The sequence below is a fragment of the Coregonus lavaretus genome, assembly GCF_964263955.1.
Source record: "Coregonus lavaretus genome assembly, chromosome: 1".
In the NCBI taxonomy this organism is placed as follows: domain Eukaryota; kingdom Metazoa; phylum Chordata; class Actinopteri; order Salmoniformes; family Salmonidae; genus Coregonus; species Coregonus lavaretus.
The window spans coordinates 25,773,130-25,785,186 of NC_139988.1; the positions used below are offsets into that span (position 1 = coordinate 25,773,130).

General features: G+C 43.4%; 1 protein-coding gene across 1 annotated transcript in view; it reads right to left on the reverse strand.

Annotated features, from left to right (window-relative positions):
• The window catches only part of LOC311129703 (glutamate--cysteine ligase catalytic subunit-like), a 36,741-nt gene that overhangs the window by 21,441 nt on the left and 3,243 nt on the right, over positions 1–12,057 (reverse strand). The window lies entirely within an intron of this gene.

Genomic DNA, 12,057 nt, shown 5'->3' on the forward strand with positions numbered 1-12,057 from the left:
CTTTGAGAAATTAAGCTATTTGATTGCACGCAAATTGGCCATTTTAATTTATTGGATTCATATAATATTCAACAATTATAGCAGGGCTCAACATCAACGCTTGTCCACTTGCCCGGGACAAGGAAAAAATAATTGTCGGACAAGGATAATATAGAGCTTGTCCGAATGGACAACTACATTTTTTTATAAAAATCACACAAAAATGTAAATGTCTAATATATAAGTCAGAGTCTGCTAAATGACTAAAATGTAAATGTAAATGACTTGGATCAAAAGTGTCCTAAGGATGCGATGTGTTGCGCACTGTCAACTCCCAATCTCTGCACGGAGACACTTGTCTACCTATCAGTGTGTAGGCTGCATGTAGCCTAGAGATTGGGCAAAATGAATGCATTCAGCCACAAGCATTAGTGAGTCAGGCACTGATGTTGGGCGATTAGGCCCGCATTCTGCGTTCCAATTCATCCCAAAGGTGTTTGATGGGGTTGAGGTCAGGGCCCTGTGAAGGCCAGTCAAGTTCTTCCACACCGATCACGACAAACCATTTTTGTACGGACCTCACTTTGTACACAGGGGCATTGTCCTGCTGAACCAGGAAAGGGACTTCCCCCAACTGTTGCCACAAAGTTGGAAGCACAGAATTGTCTAGACTGCCATTGTATACTGTAAAGCGTTAAGATTTCCCTTCACTGGAACTAAGGGGCCTAACCCGAACCATTAAAAACCGCCCCAGAGCATTATTGCTCCTCCACCAAACTTTACAGTCGGCACTATGCATTGGGAAAGGTAGCGTTCTCCTGGCATCCGCCAAACCCAGATTCGTCCGTCGGACTGCCAGATGGTGAAGCGTGATTCATCACTCCAGAGAACGCGTTTCCACTGCCCCAGTGTCCAATGGCGGTGAGCTTTACACCACACCAGCCGACGCTTGGCATTGTGCATGGTTATCTTAGGTTTATGTGCTTCTGCTCGGCCATGGAAACCAATTTCATGAAGCTCCCGACTAACAGTTATTGTGCGGTAGTGAGTGTTGCAACGAGGACAGGCGATTTTTACGTGCTATGCGCTTCAGCACTCGGCAGTCCCGTTCTGTGAGCTTGTGTGGCCTACCACTTCACAATAGCAGCACTTACAGTTGACCAGGGCAGCTCTAGCAGGACAGACATTTGACGAACTGACTTATTGGAAGGTGGCATCCTATGACGGTGCCACGTTGAAAGTCACTGAGCTTTTCAGTAAAGCCATTCTACTGCCAATGTTTGTCTATGGAGATTGCATGGCTGTGTGCTCGATTTTATAAACCTGTCAACAACGGGTGTGGCTGAAATAGCCAAATCCACTAATTTGAAGGGATGTCCACATATTTTTGCATATATTGTGTAGCTGGACAGGCACCATGAAAGTGCCACCACCACTACCAAACCTTGAACCAGCTGCAAAAAAGGCAGCATACAAGTACAAAAGGATACAAAAACTCATTCCGACCTGGAAAAAGGAGTTTCCATGGGTTTGACATGACAGAGGGTGTTGTCATGTACTGCTCGACGTGTCAGGATTTCCACGGTTTTGCAGACACGTACAGTGCATTCGGAAAGTATTCAGACCCCTTGACTTTACAGCATTATTCTAAAACGTTTATTTTTTTCATCAATCTACACGCAATACCCCATAATAACAAAACAGGTTTTTAGAAATGTTTGCACATTTATTAAATATAAAAACTGAAACATTACATTTACATAAGTATTCAGACCCTTTACTCAGTACTTTGTTGAAGCACCTTTGGCAGCGATTGCAGCCTCGAGTCTTCTTGGGTATGACGCTACAAACTTGGCACACCTCTATTTGGGGAGTTTCTCCCATTCTTCTCTGCAGATCCTCTCAAGCTCTGTCAGGTTGGATGAGGAGCATCGCTGCACAGCTATTGTCAGGTTTCTCCAGAGTTGTTCGATCAGGTTCAAGTCCAGGCTCTGGCTAGGCCTCTCAAGGACATTCAGAGACTTGTCCCGAAGCCACTCCTGCTTTGTCTTGGCTGTGTGCTTAAGATTGTTGTCCTGTTGGAAGGTGAACCGTCACCCCAGTCTGAGGTCTTGAGCGCTCTGGAGCAGGTTTTCATCAAGGACCTCTCTGTACTTTGCTCCGTTCATCTTTTCCTCAATCCTGACTAGTCTCCCAGTCCCTGCCGCTAAAAAACATCTGCCACCACCATGCTTCACCGCAGGGATGGTACCAGGTTTCCTCCAGACGTGACGCTTGACATTCAGGACAAAGTGTTCAATCTTGGTTTCATCAGACCAGAGAATCTTCTTTCTCATGGTCTGAGAGTCCTTTAGGTGCCTTTTGGCAAACTCCAAGCGGGCTGTCATGTGCCTTTTACTGAGGAGTGGCTTCTGTCTGGCCACTACCACAAAGGCCTGATTGGTGGAGTGCTGAAGAGATGGTTGTCCTTCTGGAAGGTTCTCCCATCGCCACAGAGGAACTCTGGAGCTCTGTCGTTGACTATTGGGTTCTTGGTCACCTCCCTGACCAAGGCCCTACTCCCCCGATTGCTCAGTTTGGCCGGGCAGCCAGCTCTAGGAAGTCTTGGTGGTTCCAAACTTCTTCCATTTAAGAATGATGGAGGCCACTGTGTTCTTGGGGACCATCAATGCTGCAGAAATTTTTTAGTACCCTTCCCCAAATCTGTTCCTCCACACAATCCTGTCTTGGAGCTCTACAGACAATTCCTTCGACCTTATGGCTTGGATTTTGCTCTGACATGCACTGTCAACTGTGGGACCTTATATACAGTGGCTTGCGAAAGTATTCACCCCCTTGGCATTTTTCCTATTTTGTTGCCTTACAACCTGGAATTAAAATTGATATATCATTTGATTTACACAACATGCCTACCACTTTGAAGATGCAAACATTTTTTGGGGGTGAAACAAACAAGAAATAAGACAAAAAAACAGAAAACTTGAGCATGCATAACTATTCACCCCCCCCCCAAAAGTCAATACTTTGTAGAGCCACCTTTTGCAGCTATTACAGCTGCAAGTCTCTTGGGGTATGTCTCTATAAGCTTGGCACATTTAGCCACTGGGATTTTTGCCCACTCTTCAAGGCAAAACTGCTCCAGCTCCTTCAAGTTGGATGGGTTCCGCTGGTGTACAGCAATCTTTAAGTCCTACCACAGATTCTCAATTGGATTGAGGTCTGGGCTTTGACTAGGCCATTCCAAGACATTTAAATGTTTCCCCTTAAACCACTCGGGTGTTGCTTTAGCAGTATGCTTAGGATCATTGTCCTGCTGGAAGGTGAACCTCTGTCCCAATCTCAAATCTCTGGAAGACTGAAACAGGTTTCTCAAGAATTTCCCTGTATTTAGCGCCATCCATCATTCCTTCAATTCTGACCAGTTTCCCAGTCCCTGCTGATGAAAAACATCCCCACAGCATGATGGTGTTGTCGGGGTGCTGAGAGGTGTTGGGTTTGCGCCAGACATAGTGTTTTCCTTGATGGCCAAAAAGCTCAATTTTAGTCTAATCTGACCAGAGTACCTTCTTCCATATGTTTGGGGAGTCTCCCACATGCCTTTTGGCGAACACCAAACGTGCTTATTTTTTTCTTTAAGCAATGGCTTTTTTCTTGCCACTCTTCAGTAAAGCCCAGCTCTGTGGAGTGTACGGCTATGGACAGATACTCCAATCTCCGCTGTGGAGCTTTGCATCTCCTTCAGGGTGATCTTTGGTCTCTTTGTTGCCTCTCTGATTAATGCCCTCCTTGCCTGGTCCGTGAGTTTTGGTGGGCGGCCCTCTCTTGGCAGGTTTGTTGTGGTGCCATATTCTTTCAATTTTTTTATAATGGATTTGAATGGTGCTCCGTGGGATGTTCAAAGTTTCTGATAAAATTTTTTATAACCCAACCCTGATTTGTACTTCTCCACAACTTTGTCCATGACCTGTTTGGAGAGTTCCTTGGTCTTCATGGTGCCGCTTAGTGATGTTGCAGACTCTGGGGCCTTTCAGAACAGGTGTATATACTGAGATCATGTGACACATCATGTGACACTTAAATAAAGTCCACCTGTGTGTAATCTAACTAATTATGTGACTTCTGAAGGTAATTGGTTGCACCAGATCTTATTTAGGGGCTTCTTAGCAAAGGGGGTGAATACATATGCACGCACCACTTTTCCGTTATTAATGTTTTAGAATTTTTGAAACAAGTTATTTTTTTCATTTCACTTCACCAATTTGGACCATTTTGTGTATGTCCATTACATGAAATCCAAATAAAAATCCATTAAATTACAGATTGTAATGCAACAAAATAGGAAAAACTCCTACAGGGAGGATGTGAGGGACCTGGCAGGTGGTGCCAGGAAAATAACCTCTCCCTCAACGTCAACAAAACAAAGGAGCTGATCGTGGACTTCAGGAGACAGCAGAGGGAGCACAGTGGAGAAGGTGAAAAGCTTAAAGTTCCTCGGCGTACACATCACTGACAATCTGAAATGGTCCACCCACACAGACAGTGTGGTGAAGGCGGCGCAACAGCGCCTCTTCAATCTCAGGAGGCTGAAGAAATTCAAGATGACGGTCAATCACCCTAAGGCTTGGCCCCTAAGATCCTCAAACATTTACAGATGCACAATTGAAAGCATCCTGTCGGGCTGTATCACCGCCTGATACGGCAGCTGCACCGCCCGCAACCGCAGGGCTCTCCAGAGGGTGGTGCGGTCCGCCCAACGCATCACCGGGGGCACACTGCCTGCCCTCCAGGACACCTACAGCACCCAATGTCACAGGAAGGCCAAAAAGATCATCAAGGACATCAACCACCCAAGCCACGGCCTGTTCACCCCGCTATCATCCAGAAGGCGAGGTCAGTACAGGTGCATCAAAGCTGGGACAGAGAGACTGAAAAACTGCTTCTATCTCAAGGCCATCAAACTGTTAAATAGCCATCACTAGCTGGCTACCACCCGGTTACTCAATCCTGCACCTTAGAGGCAATTGCCCTATATACATAGACATGGAATCACTGGTCACTTTAATAAATGTTTACATACTGCTTTACTCATTTCATATGTATATACTGTATTCTATTGTATTTTAGTCACTGCCATTCCGACATTGCTCATCCTAATATTTATATATTTCTTAATTCCATTCTTTTACTTTTAGATGTGTGTATTGTTGTGAATTGTTAGATACTACAGCACTGTTGGAGCTAGGAACACAAGCATTTCCCTAAACCCGCAATAACATCTGCTAAATATGTGTATGTGACCAATAAAATGTGATTTGATAAGTACTGTACAAACATAGTCATACATAATTCATAAGTAAAAGTATATTTTATAAAATGTAAATTGGTGGGTATTTGTGTGTTATTCACCAACATGTGGACTTGAACTTCATTGTGTGAGTCATTGTGTTCTGTGACATTTTGATCTCTGAGTTTTAGAGATGCATCTTTTTATCTATGTGTTTCGCTATTGTGAGGTAAATAGACATCAATCAGCTTTCATTAGATTGTCATAGGTTAATATTCTATTTAGTATTATACGGTAATTAATCAATTCTGTCCCACTAAGGAAAATGTCAATGAAGTCACTGATGTACTTTATTGTATGCAGATTCAGTTTGTTATAGTTTCTATATTGTTGGAGAGTCAGGGGTTGTCCACTGTTATTAAAATAACAATCAAATCGCATCTGTCAATAGTTATTTTTTTATTACAACATCATTTTCAGTTTCGGACAAGTATTTTTAGCTATTGGACAAGTAAAAAAATCAGTTAATGTAAAGCCCTGATTATAGTACCCAACATCTGATTTGGACCAAAAGTTTTTTCTAAGAATGAGTTAGCTTAATTTCTCAGATGTTTCCTTAAATGATTATCTTATCCGTTTCTAACTACAGAAACAATTTCAGAATAATCGGAGATGGTGGGTGTCATGGCTTGCTGAAATGACATGGAATGACCCACCAGTTGGATGCATTCATGTGCTGTGAACTAGTTGAAAAACGCTGATTGGCTAATGGCCAACAAGCTGCGTCAACCATAAACTAAAAGTATAGCTATCATGCTTATAAATTAATTAGTGTTCAAAAACCATATGATTAGATTGTTTATTTTATAAACAATATTTTGTTGTTGACTTTAACTGCCAAAAATGCTGTTTTCGGGGTCATTTCCTTAGTAGGTGACGTCAGAGATCAGCATGTGGGAGAAGTCGGAGCTCATGAATAATAGACGAGTTTCCCACTACTAATTAACAGTTGGAGGGGCGTTCAAGTGGATTTTTCCTAGTCGTATGTGGTAAATACCACCTTCCCACTTGGTTAGGAATGCAGGATGAGCCTATAACAGTACAATTGTGATTGTGACAAACAAAACTCCTAGAAAGACAACTACCCACAAGTTTAGACATTTGTGGAGCCAAATATTTTGGCCATTGCTCAATAGCACAAGTGCACTGCAATTCAGCTTTCAGCTCTCAATGTGTACAAGACGCACAAATCAAGCCTAGAAACTATCAGAGCTCAAACTCAGTCTACATGTTTTTCAAGTTATTAATATCAGTTCACGTTTTTTATATAATTGAACCTCAACCTAGTAGTAATCATTGTACTGCCGACTAGAAGACACCACAGAGGCTTTCAACATCAATGAACTGGTGTGGCCCAGGGCATAAAATTAACACCCGCCAAATGCAGGTCGATTTAGGAATTGGCGGGTAAGAATGTATATTTAACCAGCCACGTTGCCGGGTAATCAATTTGGAGGGCTCTACTTAAGTTATAATGCCAGAGAAGCCGGTGTTTGGAGGATATATTGGCACGGGTGTTGTTAGGCCCGAGATTAAGTCAAGGGCCGGCAAACCGTGCCAATATACAGTGCCTTCGGAAGGTATTCAGACCAAATGACTTTTTCCACTTTGTTGATACGTTACAGCCTGATTCTAAAATGGATAAAAAAATAAATACATCCTCAGCAATCTACACACAATGCCCCATAATGACAAAGCAAAAACAGGATTTTAGACATTTTTGTAGTATTCAGACCCTTTGCTATGAGGCTCGAAAATTGAGCTTAGGTGCATCCTGTTTCCATTGATCATCCTTGAGATGTTTCTACAACTTGATTGGAGTCTACCTGTGGGAAATGCTTTTATTTTATTTATTTATTTTTTTTGTCATTTAGCAGACGCTCTTATCCAGAGCGACTTACAGGAGCAATTAGGGTTAAGTGCCTTGCTCAAGGGCACAGACAGATTTTTCACCTAGTCGGCTCGGGGATTAGAACCAGCGACCTTTCGGTTACTGGAACAACGCTCTTACCCACTAAGCTACCTGCCGCCCATTGATTGGACAGTATTTGGAAAGGCACCTACCTGTCTATATAAAAAGGTACCACAGTTGACTGTGCATGTCAGAGCAAAAACCAAGCCATGAGGTCAAAGAAATTGTCCGTAGAGCTCCGAGACAGGATTGTGTCGAGGCACAGGTCTGGGGAAGGGTCCCTAAAAATGTCTGCAGCATTGAAAGTCCCCAAAAACACAGTGGCCTCCATCATTCTGAAATGTAAGAAGTTTGTAACCACCAAGACTTCCTAGAGCTGGCCACCCGGCCAAACTGAGCAATCGGGGGAGAAGGGCCTTGGTCAGGGAGGTGACCAAGAACCCAATAGTCAATCTGACAGAGCTCCAGAGTTCCTCTGTGGAGATGGGAGAAACTTCCAGAAGGACAACCATCTCTGCAGCACTCCACCAATCAGGCCTTTATGGTAGAGTGGGCAGACGGATGCCACTCCTCAGAAAAAGGCACATGACAGCCCGCTTGGAGTTTGCCAAAAGCCACCTAAAGACTCTCAGACCATGAGAAACAAGATTCTCTGCTCTGATGAAACCAAGATTGAACTCGTTGGCCTGAATGCCAAGCGTCATGTCTGGAGGAAACCTGGCACCATCCCTACGGTGAAGCATGGTGGTGGCAGCATCATGCTGTAGGCGGCAAGTAGCTTAGTGGTTAAGAGCGTAGTGCCAGTAACCGAAAGGTCGCTGGTTCTAATCCCCGAGCCGACTAGGTGAAAAATCTGTCGATGTGCCCTTGAGCAAGGCACTTAACCCTAATTGCTCCTGTAAGTCGCTCTGGATAAGAGCGTCTGCTAAATGACTAAAAATGTAAATGTTTTTCAGCGGGCAGGGACTGGGAGACTAGTCAGGATTGAGGAAAAGATTAACAGAGCAAAGTACAGAGAGATCCTTGATGAAAACCTGCTCCAGAGCGCTCCGGATCTCAGACTGGGGCGAAGGTTCACCTTCCAACAGAACAACGACCCTAAGCACACAGCCAAGACAACGCAGGAGTGGCTTCAGGGACAAGTCTCTGAATGTCCTTGAGTGGCCCAGCCAGAGCCCGGACTTGAACCAGATTGAACATCTCTGGAGAGACCTGAAAATAGCTGTGCAGCAACACTCCCCATCCAACCTGACAGAGCTTGAGGGGATCTGCAGAGAAGAATGGGAGAAACTCCACAAATACAGGTGTCCAAGTTTGTAGCGTCATACCCAAGAAGACTCGATGCTGTAATCACTGCCAAAGGTGCTTCAACAAAGTACTTAGTAACGTTTCTGAATACTTGTGTAAATGTAATATTTCCGTTTTTTATTTTTAATACATTTGCAAACATTCCTAAAAACCAGTTTTTGCTTTGTCATTATGGGGTATTGTGTAGATTAATGAAGGGAAAAAAACAATTTAATCAATTTTAGAATAAGGCAACAAAATGTGGAAAAAGTCAAGTGGTCTGAATACTTTCCGAAGGCACTGTCTCTTGCAAACACTGGCTTCGAGGACATTATCACTTTTATACAATGGGTTACCAACATATTCAAATGATGATTGACATTTATTAAAAATGTTATTTTGATGAATTTATTAATACTATTTCATCCTTCCACAAGATATAGTCCCGACACAAATATAGGGTTGCTAACCAAGCCGGCTGGTCGTTCGTTCTATTGGTTCGGTTGCCAGAGATGCGACCCAGTCGTTCAGTCTTTTTGTTCTATATATATATGGGCGCCACTCAGCCGTTCGTTCTGAATGTTCCATTGCCATACTGGCTGGCAACGTGCTTATCCCTTGCTTGCTAGCTAGCAAACTATGGCTAACTTACAGTCACGTCAAACAGTGCAGACAGAATAACAACAGCAGCTGCATTTGCGCAAGCTGTTCTCTAGTGACATTTATTTGGATACATACAGCAAATGAGGTGTGATTTTGCCTGGCATAGAAAATGTGCTCTCTTGTCAGGACACTGTTGTTCAGAGGAGCTAGCCAGCAACACAGCTAACACAATAACTTCAAACTGAAGCCGGAAAGAATGCAAACTAGGTGCACTTAGTTTCTAATTACCTTTTTTAATTGACATTTCTTATATACAGTGGGGAGAACAAGTATTTGATACACTGCCGATTTTGCAGGTTTTCCTACTTACAAAGCATGTAGAGGTCTGTAATTTTTATCATAGGTACACTTCAACTGTGAGAGACGGAATCTAAAACAAAAATCCAGAAAATCACATTGTATGATATTTAAGTAATTAATTTGCATGACATAAGTATTTGATACATCAGAAAAGCAGAACTTAATATTTGGTACAGAAATCTTTGTTTGCAATTACAGAGATCATACGTTTCCTGTAGGTCTTGACCAGGTTTGCACACACTGCAGCAGGGATTTTGGCCCACTCCTCCATACAGACCTTCTCCAGATCCTTCAGGTTTCGGGGCTGTCGCTAGGCAATACGGACGTTCAGCTCCCTCCAAAGATTTTCTATTGGGTTCAGGTCTGGAGACTGTCTAGGCCACTCCAGGACCTTGAGATGCTTCTTACAGAGCCACTCCTTAGTTGCCCTGGCTGTGTGTTTGGGGTCGTTGTCATGCTGGAAGACCCAGCTACGACCCATCTTCAATGCTCTTACTGAGGGAAGGAGGTTGTTGGCCAAGATCTCGCAATACATGGCCCCATCCATCCTCCCCTCAATACGGTGCAGTCGTCCTGTCCCCTTTGCAGAAAAGCATCCCCAAAGAATGATGTTTCCACCTCCATGCTTCACAGTTGGGATGGTGTTCTTGGGGTTGTACTCATCCTTCTTCTTCCTCCAAACACGGCGAGTGGAGTTTAGACCAAAAAGCTCTATTTTTGTCTCATCAGACCACATGACCTTCTCCCATTCCTCCTCTGGATCATCCAGATGGTCATTGGCAAACCAGACGGGCCTGGACATGCGCTGGCTTGAGCAGGGGGATTTTGCGTGCACTGCAGGATTTTAATCCATGACGGCGTAGTGTGTTACTAATGGTTTTCTTTGAGACTGTGGTCCCAGCTCTCTTCAGGTCATTGACCAGGTCCTGCCGTGTAGTTCAAGGCTGATCCCTCACCTTCTTCATGATCATTGATGCCCCACTAGGTGAGATCTTGCATGGAGCCCCAGACCGAGGGTGATTGACCGTCATCTTGAACTTCTTCCATTTTCTAATAATTGCGCCAACAGTTGTTGCCTTCTCACCAAGCTGCTTGCCTATTGTCCTGTAGCCCATCCCAGCCTTGTGCAGGTCTACAATTTTATCCCTGATGTCCTTACACAGCTCTCTGGTCTTGGCCATTGTGGAGAGGTTGGAGTCTGTTTGATTGAGTGTGTGGACAGGTGTCTTTTATACAGGTAACGAGTTCAAACAGGTGCATTTAATACAGGTAATGAGTGGAGAACAGGAGGACTTCTTAAAGAAAAACTAACAGGTCTGTGAGAGCCGGAATTCTTACTGGTTGGTAGGTGATCAAATACTTACGTCATGCAATAAAATGCAAATTAATTACTTAAAAATCATACAATGTGATTTTCTGGATTTTTGTTTTAGAGTCCGTCTCTCACAGTTGAAGTGTACCTATGATAAAAATTACAGACCTCTACATGCTTTGTAAGTAGGAAAACCTGCAAAATCGGCAGTGTATCAAAGACTTGTTCTCCCCACTGATAGATAGATAGATATATATATATATATATATACACACAGTACCAGTCAAACATTTGGACACACCTACTCATTCAAGGGTTTTTCTTTATTTTTTACTATTTTCTACATTGTAGAATAATAGTGAAGACATCAAACTATGAAATAACACATATGGAATCACGTAGTAACCCAAACAATTGTTAAACAAATCAAAATATATTTTATATTTGATATTCTTCAAAGTAGCCACCCTTTGCCTTGATGACAGCTTTGCACACTCTTGGCATTCTCTCAACCAGCTTCATGAGGAATGCTTTTCCGACTGTCTTGAAGGAGTTCCCACATATGCTGAGCACTTGTTGGCTGCTTTTCCTTCACTCTGCGGTCCAACTCATCCCAAACCATCTCAATTGGGTTGAGGTCGGGTGATTGTGGAGGCCAGGTCATCTGATGCAGCACTCCATCACTCTCCTTGGTCAAATAGCCCTTACACAGCCTGGAGGTGTGTTTTGGGTCATTGTCCTGTTGAAAAACAAATGATAGTCCCATTAAGCCCAAAGAAGATGGGATGGTGTATCGCTGCAGAATGCTGTGGTAGCCAAGCTGGTTAAGTGTGCCTTGAATTCTAAATAAATCCCTGACAGTGTCACCAGCAAAGCAACCCCACACCTCCTTCATGCTTCACGGTTTCTATTGCTCGTGTTTCTTGGCCCAAGCAAGTCTCTTGTTATTGGTGTCCTTTAGTAGTGGTTTCTTTGCAGCAATTCGACCATGAAGGCCTGATTCACGTAGTCTCCTCTTAACAATTGATGTTGAGATGTGTCTGTTACTTGAACTCTGTGAAGCATTTATTTGGGCTGCAATCTGAGGTGCAGTTAACTCTAATGAACTCATCCTCTGCAGCACAGGTAACTTTGGGTCTTCCTTTCCTGTGGCGGTCCTCATGAGAGCCAGTTTCATCATAGCGCTTGATGGTTTTTGAACTGCACTTGAAGAAACTTTCAAAGTTCTTGAAATGTTCTGTATTGACTGACCTTCATGTC